The sequence below is a fragment of the Primulina eburnea genome, chromosome 9, assembly GCF_022965805.1.
Source record: "Primulina eburnea isolate SZY01 chromosome 9, ASM2296580v1, whole genome shotgun sequence".
In the NCBI taxonomy this organism is placed as follows: domain Eukaryota; kingdom Viridiplantae; phylum Streptophyta; class Magnoliopsida; order Lamiales; family Gesneriaceae; genus Primulina; species Primulina eburnea.
In genome coordinates, this window is record NC_133109.1 from 7,259,270 (window position 1) to 7,268,543 (window position 9,274).

The following is a 9,274-nucleotide window of genomic DNA, read 5'->3' on the forward strand; positions in this document are numbered from 1 at the left end:
CTAAAAATCAACAATCTATGCAAGAGAATAAAATACTGCATAATAAAATACTAAATATGACGATGGAAGATGGCTGCGACGCTTGGAATTCTCGAGTTCTTCGAAAGTCTTCCTTACTCCTAGCCTTCTCTCCCAGAAAAATTGATGAAAATATGATGAATCCTCCTCTAAGAGGCGCCCAATCTCGTGTATTAGGTCAGTGGTCTTGGATAGAGTCCATGAAAATAGAAACAAATCTAGCAGAATCTTGCTGGATCGCGTGACTCGCTAGGGCGGTAGGTTTTGACCGCTGGGGCGAGTGACTCTCGAATAAAAATCTTTAGCCTTCTCTCTAGTCTCGCTGGGGCGGCCACTTTTGACCCCCCGAGCGAGAGATCTTCTGTTAAATTCTCTTGTCCAGGCTAGCAGTCTCGCTGGGGCGGTCAGTTTTGACCGCCCTAGCGAGAGGTCTTCTGTTCGAAATCCTCGGTAAGACTAGAATGCTCGCTGGGGCGGTCAGTTTTGACCGCCCTAGCGAGGCTTCTTCGTTGTTGTGCTCATTTTCTGCCATATTTGGTTCCATTCCTACAAAATACCACAAAACACACGAGATCAGTCATATGCTAAATAATGCAAACAAAATGCAAGAATAAACTAGAACAACCTAATATGATGTATGAATGCGACTCGAAACCAACACTAAAAACACGTAAAAATGAGTCCTATCAACCCCCTCATACTAACCTTTTGCTCGCCCTCGAGTAAAATAGGTTAAAGCACGAGATTCTAAACAGACAAAATAAAAACGAAATAACCACCACAAGAAAAAGTTAATGGTGAGTTAACAACTTTATGTTCATGCCTCAGTAAATTTTTTTCACATCATAATCAAATCATTTCACAAATAAATACTCTTTCTCATCTACAAATAAGTCTTGGCACTAATTCGAACGTGTGTGTGTCATGGGGGGTCTAGTCATTCGTACGTCAAATAGATCAATCGTCAAGTTATGCAAGTCACTCAATTAACACTTCAATACAAATCTCACTAGCATGCATCCCCGTGTCCATTCATCACTAACCATCATTTTGAACTTTAGTTAATTTTTAAGTGCATAGAAGGGTGTCGAAAGGAAAGAAAATAAGCTCAAGTGGCGAAAAGTTGGGAGTACATCGATCATTTTCATTGTGCAATTGTCAAGACTGTGCGTCTGACTTCCTCGACTCCTTACATCTCCAACTTTTAGCCTAGGAATAGAATTTCATTCCTTTTATTTTCGGCTCCCCCTCACCTTACATCTCCTTTTTTCCCAAAGTTCTTTTTACAAGAACTTTGTTATTTCAACATTTTGATGCACAATTTTCACACATGTACTCCCTAGGCTAAGAATATATCTTTTTGGATTATAGCTGGTTAGGAGTACTGTATTTGAATTCAGGGTATTGACAAGGGGGCATATGTACAGTTCAAGGTCAGTCAAATGCTATCATGCACGATCTCAATCAGTGACTTATTTCCACGGGTTTTCATGCTAAATCAATTCATACGTGATGTCTTTCAAGTTAACCAACAAGAATTTCAAATTTCACCATTATTCCTACAAAATTCTAGGCCCCACATATATGTGCTCAAAAAGTTCAAAATTTGCACCAAAACTCATGTTTCAACAATCCAGAGTATCATTCATGCATTGACCCAATCAATATTTCTCAAAGCAACATCATCATCGGCTCATAAATCATGTCAACTCACCATAAACGACTCACAATCTAACAACGAAAATACAACGACTTAAAAACCCAAATAACAAACTAAATAACTGAACAAACAAACAAAACAAACTACCCGACCCCCTCATACTAGAGTTGTGCAATGCCCTCATCGCACAAAATGAAACAGACACGAAAAACAATAACAACTTATGAATTCAAATGCAACAATAGAAAATGCAAAAGAAAAAGAAAGGGGAAACAGTGAACTCCCCTGATCAAAACTCCTCCTCCTCATCATGCTCAGGTGGTGGATTGCCCTCGTCAGCTGCAGGCGGCATAGGATACGTGTACTGGAAGTGGAAAGGTGGCGGGTCTGCTGGAACAGGCGGCCGGCCGGAAGTGTCTAAGCCCAAGTGAGTCGAGATGCCCTGCACCAAGTACTCGATGTTCAGAGTGTGGGCTTGGTCGATGGCCTGATAGTGAGTCTGGTAGGTGGCCCAAGCGCCCAACTCGTCGACTCGGTCTCGAATGGCATGGCGGCGTGGCTGCGGTGGTGGTGGATGTCCGAAGACCGGAGATGGTGGAGCGGCTTGCACGTGACCGTAAAATACATCAGCGGGCAGCTCATCCCGTCTCTTCGCGTACTTGGAGGTATGAAGAGCCTCATCGATGGCTCTCATTGGCGGTAGCCACTCATCATCGTCCGCGAAAATCACACCCGCGCGGGCACATAGCTCAGTCACGATAGTGGGGAAATAAAAGGCTAACTTGTTGCAATTGATACAGATAGTAAGCTGCTCGAATATGAGTTTGCCCACATCAATAGGCATCCCGGTATAGATCACATAAAGAACCACCGCCCTATCCCGCTGTACATCACTCGTATGCCCTACCGGCATCAATCTCTTCGATAGAAAGGCATACCAAAGTGCCGCCTTCACCTTCAAAAATTTCTCAAGAAACACCGTATACGTTCCCGGCTGCTTCCACGTAGTGCCCAGATAACACAATGTGTGAATGATCAGATCGTAATCCGGATTCAGCACCCAAGCCTGGAATACCGAATCATCCACTGCCGGTAAACCCAACAAATCATTTATCGTTTTAGGATCATATGGGACTAGACGTCCCCTCACCCTAGCCTTAGTTTCAGTCCCTTCCGGGGCGTTAGCGTAAAACTCACGTACAACCGGCACCACAGCCGCATTCGGTTGTGCTAAAAAATTCGTCCACCCTCGTCCTGCAACTTCTAACTCCTCAAAAACATTATCTAAAATCCACGAAGTACATCCCCTCTCAGGGATTGGTTTTCTATGGAGTTTAGCTTGCTCACATCGCTCCCTAGCCCTGTCATTCACAAATATAGAGGGGGTGGATCGAGAACTAGAGGCACCGCGGGTTACCTTCGAGCGTTTGGAAGCCATGGTATGAGATGAGTGCACAAAGGAGGAGCCCGGAGTAGTAGATGTTTCCGGAGCTTGAAAAGAACGGAAGAGATGGCGGCGGCGGCGGCGTAGGTGGTAGGAGAGTGTAGATTTGCCCGGAAAAATCGTGTCTTGAGCTTTGAAACAAAGGAGATTCCCAAATATACCTGTAAATTGGCAAGAAACCACGTTAATCGCTTCAGACCTGGCGTGGGGGGGCGGAATTTTGAGAGAAAAGTGTAGGATTTCGAGTGGGAGAGGAGAGAAGTGTGGCGCAGTTTTTAAGTGAATCGCGACTCGCTAGGGCGGTCAAAAGTGTCCGCCCTAGCGAGAGTCTTTCTGTCCGAAAAACTCGAGTGCTCGCTGGGGCGGATACAAGTGTCCGCCCTAGCGAGGGGTTTTCTGTTTTAAAAATTTTTTTAAAAAATTGCGAGTGTTCGCGAGGGCGTTCAGTTTTGACCGCCCGAGCGAGAATCTCTCTGCCCGAAATTCATGAAAAATTTGAACCTCTCGCTGGGGCGGTCAATACTAACCGCCCTAGCGAGGTATTTTCTGAAGAAATTTTGAAATTTTTTTTTTTTTTTTATGCAAATGCCATGCAACTACCTAAATGCAAATGATGCGAATGCTAAAAAAAATCTAATTAAAATCAGAATAAGGAGTAGAAGTAGTTATCAATTTATAGTCTAGAGCTCGACTTTTCACCCATGTCCTCAACGATTGTCTTGGAGCCGAGTGACTCCAATTTGTGGCTCAATCGTGCCACCAATATAGTGCTTTAATCTTTGGGCGTTCACAGTAAACGTCCCTTCCTTGCCATCATGCAACACCACTGCACCTGATGGGAACACCTCGGCTATAACGAATGGTCCTGACCATCTTGACTTCAGCTTGCCCGGAAAGAGTCGTAAGCGAGAGTTGTATAACAACACCGCTTCACCCACTTTGAATTCTCTTCTTACAATGTGTTTATCATGGGCTCTTTTGGTGCGTTCCTTGTAAGATAGGGCAAGATCATACGCTGTACCTCGGAACTCATCCAACTGACTCAACTGCAACAGTCGTTTTTCACCTGCAAGAGCAAAATCAAAGTTCAGTGCCTTGGTCGCCCAATATGCTCTATGCTCTAATTCTACGGGTAGATGACATGCTTTACCAAAAAGTAACCTATATGGTGTAGTGCCTATAGGTGTTTTGAACGCAGTACGATAAGCCCACAAAGCATCATCTAACCGAATGGACCAGTCCTTTCGATTCACATTAACCGTCTTTTCTAAAATCCTCTTAATCTCTCGATTGGACACTTCAACTTGTCCACTAGTCTGAGGGTGGTATGGAGTGGAAACTTTGTGGGTGACACCATATTTGCCCATCAATTTATCAAAAATTTTGTTGCAAAAATGGGTGCCACCATCACTTATGATTGCACGTGGTGTACCGAATCGATTAAAAATGTGTTTTTTCAAAAATTTTAACACCACTTGTGCATCATTCGTGGCACAAGCCTCCGCCTCCACCCATTTAGATACATACTCCACTGCCACCAAAATAAATTTCTTTGTAAAAGACGCAGGAAAAGAACCCATAAAATCAATCCCCCACACATCAAATATTTCACACTCAATAATGTTATTCAAAGGCATCTCATGACGGTTAGAAATATTACCTGTGCGTTGGCATCTATCACAATTGAGAACATACAAACGAGCATCCTTAAAAAGAGTTGGTCAATAGAAGCCACATTCGAGTACCTTAGATGCCGTCCGTATGGGTCCAAAGTGACCACCTACCTCACGGTCATGGCAGTGGTTCAGAATTTGACTGGTTTCCTCCTCCGCTACACATCTTCTTATCATGGCATCTGCACAGATTTTAAACAAAAACGGTTCCTCCCAAAAATAATATTTCACGTCAGAAAAGAATTTCTTTCTTTGGTGAAACGATAAATTTGGGGGAGGTGTGCCAGTGACAAGAAAATTTGCGAAATTGGCATACCAAGGGCACGCATTTACCTCAAACAATTGCTCATCAGGGAACCAGTCATCTATATCAGTGTTAACGCCATTAATTCTAATATCCTCAAGCCTAGACAGATGATCAGCAACCACATTTTCTACACCCTTTTTATCTCGAATCTCGAGATCAAATTCTTGCAATAGTAAAATCCACCTAATTAACCTAGGTTTCGCATCTTTCTTAGCAAGCAAGTATTTTAGGGCAGAATGATCTGTATACACAATCACTTTAGACAGAACAAGGTATGAATGAAATTTCTCAAAAGCAAATACTATAGCAAGTAATTCCTTTTCAGTAGTAGCGTAATTCAATTGAGCATCATTTAAGGTCTTACTTGCATAGTAGATGGTATGAAATACCTTGTTCTTCCTTTGACCCAGCACCGCACCAACAGCTGTATCACTAGCATCGCACATTACCTCAAACGGTAACTCCCAATCAGGGGCAGTCAGAACAGGTGCTGTCACCAAGCTCTTCTTGAGTACTTCGAATGCCTGCAGACAAGTAGAATCAATATTAAACTCAACATCTTTCATCAACAAAGAGGATAAAGGCTTAGCAATTTTAGAAAAATCCTTAATAAAACGCCTATAAAAACCCGCATGGCCTAGGAAACTTCGAACTCCCTTTATCGATGAAGGTGGTGGTAGATTTTTGATCACTTCCACCTTGGCCTTGTCGACCTCGATTCCATTCTCCGATACTTTGTGTCCTAACACAATCCCCTCTTGCACCATGAAGTGACATTTCTCCCAATTTAACACCAAATTGCTCTCTTCACATCTAATGAGCACCAAATTCAAATTTTTTAAACATTCATCAAATGAAGAGCCAAAAATAGAGAAATCATCCATAAAAACTTCAAGAAAATTCTCAATCATGTCATGAAAAATAGCGGTCATGCATCTTTGAAATGTAGCAGGTGCATTGCATAGACCAAAGGGCATACGCCTAAACGCAAAAGTACCATAAGGGCAAGTGAAAGTAGTTGTCTCTTGGTCCTCGGGTGCAATTGTGATTTGGTTGTATCCCGAATATCCATCCAAAAAACAGTAAAATTCATGACCGGCTAATCGTTCAATCATTTGATCAATAAATGGCAAGGGGAAGTGATCTTTACGGGTTGCATCATTTAATTTCCTATAATCCATGCACACACGCCAACCCGTAACGATTCTAGTGGGAATCAACTCATTTTTTTCATTGGTAATAACAGTAATCCCACCCTTTTTAGGCACACATTGTACAGGACTTACCCACGCACTATCAGAGATAGGATAGATAATACCTGCGTCCAGAAGTTTGATCGTTTCAGCTTTTACTACCTCTTGCATCTTTGGATTGAGTCTCCTTTGTGGTTGTGCTAGAGGTGAGTACTTATCTTCCATTAGGATTTTGTGCATGCAGATCGAAGGACTTATCCTCTTGATGTCCGAAACTTTCCAAGCGAATGCTCCTCTATGCTCCTTAAGGACTCCCAAGAGCTTACTCTCCATATCATCTGTCAAAGAAGAGGAAATAATAACAGGCAGTTTATTATTTTCTCCTAAATATACGTACTTGAGATGTGGAGGTAGTGGTTTGAGCTCCAAAGTGGGTGGCTCCTCTAGGCTTGACTTTTGAGGCATTACATCTTTTCTATCCCCCAATTCCTCTAGTCGAAGCCTCACTTGCTTTCTCCAAGGTGGAATGGCATTCAAATGAGCTACCATCTCCATCCTTTCCTCGTCCAGCTCGTCCTCCTGTTTTTCAGTAGTGAGAGTAGCCTCCAATGGCTCTTGCAATCCATCCTGCACAAAATCACAAACAAGAGAATCTAAGACATCAACGCGAAAACAACTATCATCGTGCATTGTGTGCTTGAGAGTATTAAAGACATCAAAAATAATTTCTTCTTCTCCAACTCTCAGTCTCAATTTTCCCTCGTCAACATCGATCAGTGCTTTCCCTGTAGCCAGAAATGGTCTCCCTAGGATTAAAGGCATCTCCAAATCTTCCTCCATATCAAGTACTACAAAATCTGCAGGAAAAATAAACTTATCCACTTTCACCAAGACATCTTCGATAATCCCACGTGGATACTTGACAGATCTGTCAGCCAGCTGCAATGACATCCTAGTTGGCTTGGGTTCACCCAATCCCAGTCTCCTAAACACAAAATACGGCATCAAATTAATACTCGCACCAAGATCACATAGAGCTTTATGAAAATTAATATCACCAATAATGCAAGGTATAGAGAAACTCCCTGGATCTTTTTGCTTAGGAGGCATCCTGTTTTGAACTAAAGCGGAGCAATTTTCAGTCAAGTTCACAGTCATATGATCTTCTAGCTTCCGCTTGTTTGCTAAGATATCTTTCAAGAATTTTGCATAACTTGGCATATTCAGTAAAGCATCAGCAAAAGGAATGTTAATATGCAATTTTTTGAATATCTCAAGAAATTTACCAAATTGTGCATCTAACTTAGCTTTTTTCAGTGCTGCAGGAAAAGGTGGGGGGATAACAATTTTACTCGGTGCAATAGGTGTAAAAGTAGAGTTAGAAGACTTATCTCCTTGTTGTTCCACCTCATCCTCACCTTGCTTGTTCTTTTCCTCCTTAGACTCAAGTGCCTTTCCACTGCGCAATTCCACAGCTTTCACATGCTCTCTCGGGTTAGTCTCCGTGTTGCTTGGCAAAGTTCCTTGCTCCCTATTAGCAATTAACTTAGCCAATTGTCCAATTTGATTCTCTAACCCTTTTATGGATGCATCCTGATTCTGAAATCTCGTCTCGGTTGCAGAAATAAATTTAGTCATCATTTGCTCTAAATTTGACTTCTCCTCCCTAGGCGGTTCTGGCTTGAATCCTTGGTGCATCCCATGTGGTGGACCTCTTTGTTGGCGGTTTTGGTTGTTTTGACCTCCCCACGAAAAGTTTGGGTGATTCCTCCATCCCGGATTATAGGAGTTTGAATAAGGGTCATTTCTAGGACGGTTCTGGAATCCCACGTGTTTTGCTCCCTCAGGCACATAGAATGGATTGCCATCTTGGCAATCCTGCACGTCATGCTCACCTCCACACTTATCACAGAAAATCTCTTGCAGACGCATAGCCGATCCACTCGCACTCATCCCATCAATCTTTCTGTTCAAAGCCTCCAACTGTGCTGACACTGCAGACAAATCAGTAACTTGATTAACTCCCGCACCTCGTTTCTGCCTATCAGAGTGAGGATGATAGCTGCTAGCAGCCATCTCCTCCAATAATTCATATCCTTCCTCAGCCGTTTTTCTCAGCAAGTTACCACAGGCAGCAGCATCTATCATGGTACGGTTAGAAGTAAGCAGACCGTAGTAAAAAGTTTGAACAACTAACCCAAGAGGTAGCTCATGGTGTGGACATCTCCTCAATAAATCCTTGTATCGCTCCCACGCCTCGTAAAGTGACTCAAGCTCATATTGAGCAAAAGTAGTAATGTCGGCTCTCAGCTTCATAGTCTTCGACGGAGGAAAGTACTTGGTCAGGAATGCCTTCGCCATATCCTCCCATGTAGTGATAGACCCTACAGGCAAACAGTTTAACCACGCCTTAGCTTTATCTCTTAGTGAAAATGGAAATAAACGCAAACGAACAGCATCATCAGACACAGCATTAAACTTAAAAGTATCGCAAATTTCAAGAAAATCAGCTATATGAGAATTAGGGTCGTCAAGTGCACTTCCCCCAAATTGAACAGTGTTTTGAATCATCTGAATGATAGCTGGCTTGATCTCAAACTGGTTAGCTCGGATGACTGGTCTCACGATGCTTGGACGTGCTCCATCAAGAGACGGTTGTGCATAATCCATCATCGGAATGCGACGTGGTATCTCAACTTGTCTATTGTCACGCTGTTCCTCTCCACGTTCTTGCTCGTGTCTTTCCATCTGTTCTTTGAGTCTTTGTTGTTGTCTTCGTCTGCGGAAAGTTCTTTCGATTTCAGGGTCAAATTCAAGCTCCACGTCAAGTGATCTTGGCATGCACCACAAGAAAAATCTGCAACACAATGAGAGTATCAAATAATAATGAAATAAATAATACTAAAGAATTTAAATGAAAAATAAAAAATTGTGAATCAACAGTCCCCGGCAACGGCGCCAAAAACTTGATCGAGCAAA

The 9,274-nt window shown here is 42.6% G+C and overlaps 1 non-coding gene across 1 annotated transcript; it reads left to right on the top strand.

Annotated features, from left to right (window-relative positions):
- The first annotated feature begins 8,501 nt into the window (after nucleotides 1-8,501).
- On the top strand, nucleotides 8,502-8,608 carry LOC140842201 (small nucleolar RNA R71). The gene has a single exon (XR_012120333.1). It is a non-coding gene; the product is annotated as a small nucleolar RNA R71 (small nucleolar RNA).
- Nucleotides 8,609-9,274: the final 666 nt, after the last annotated feature.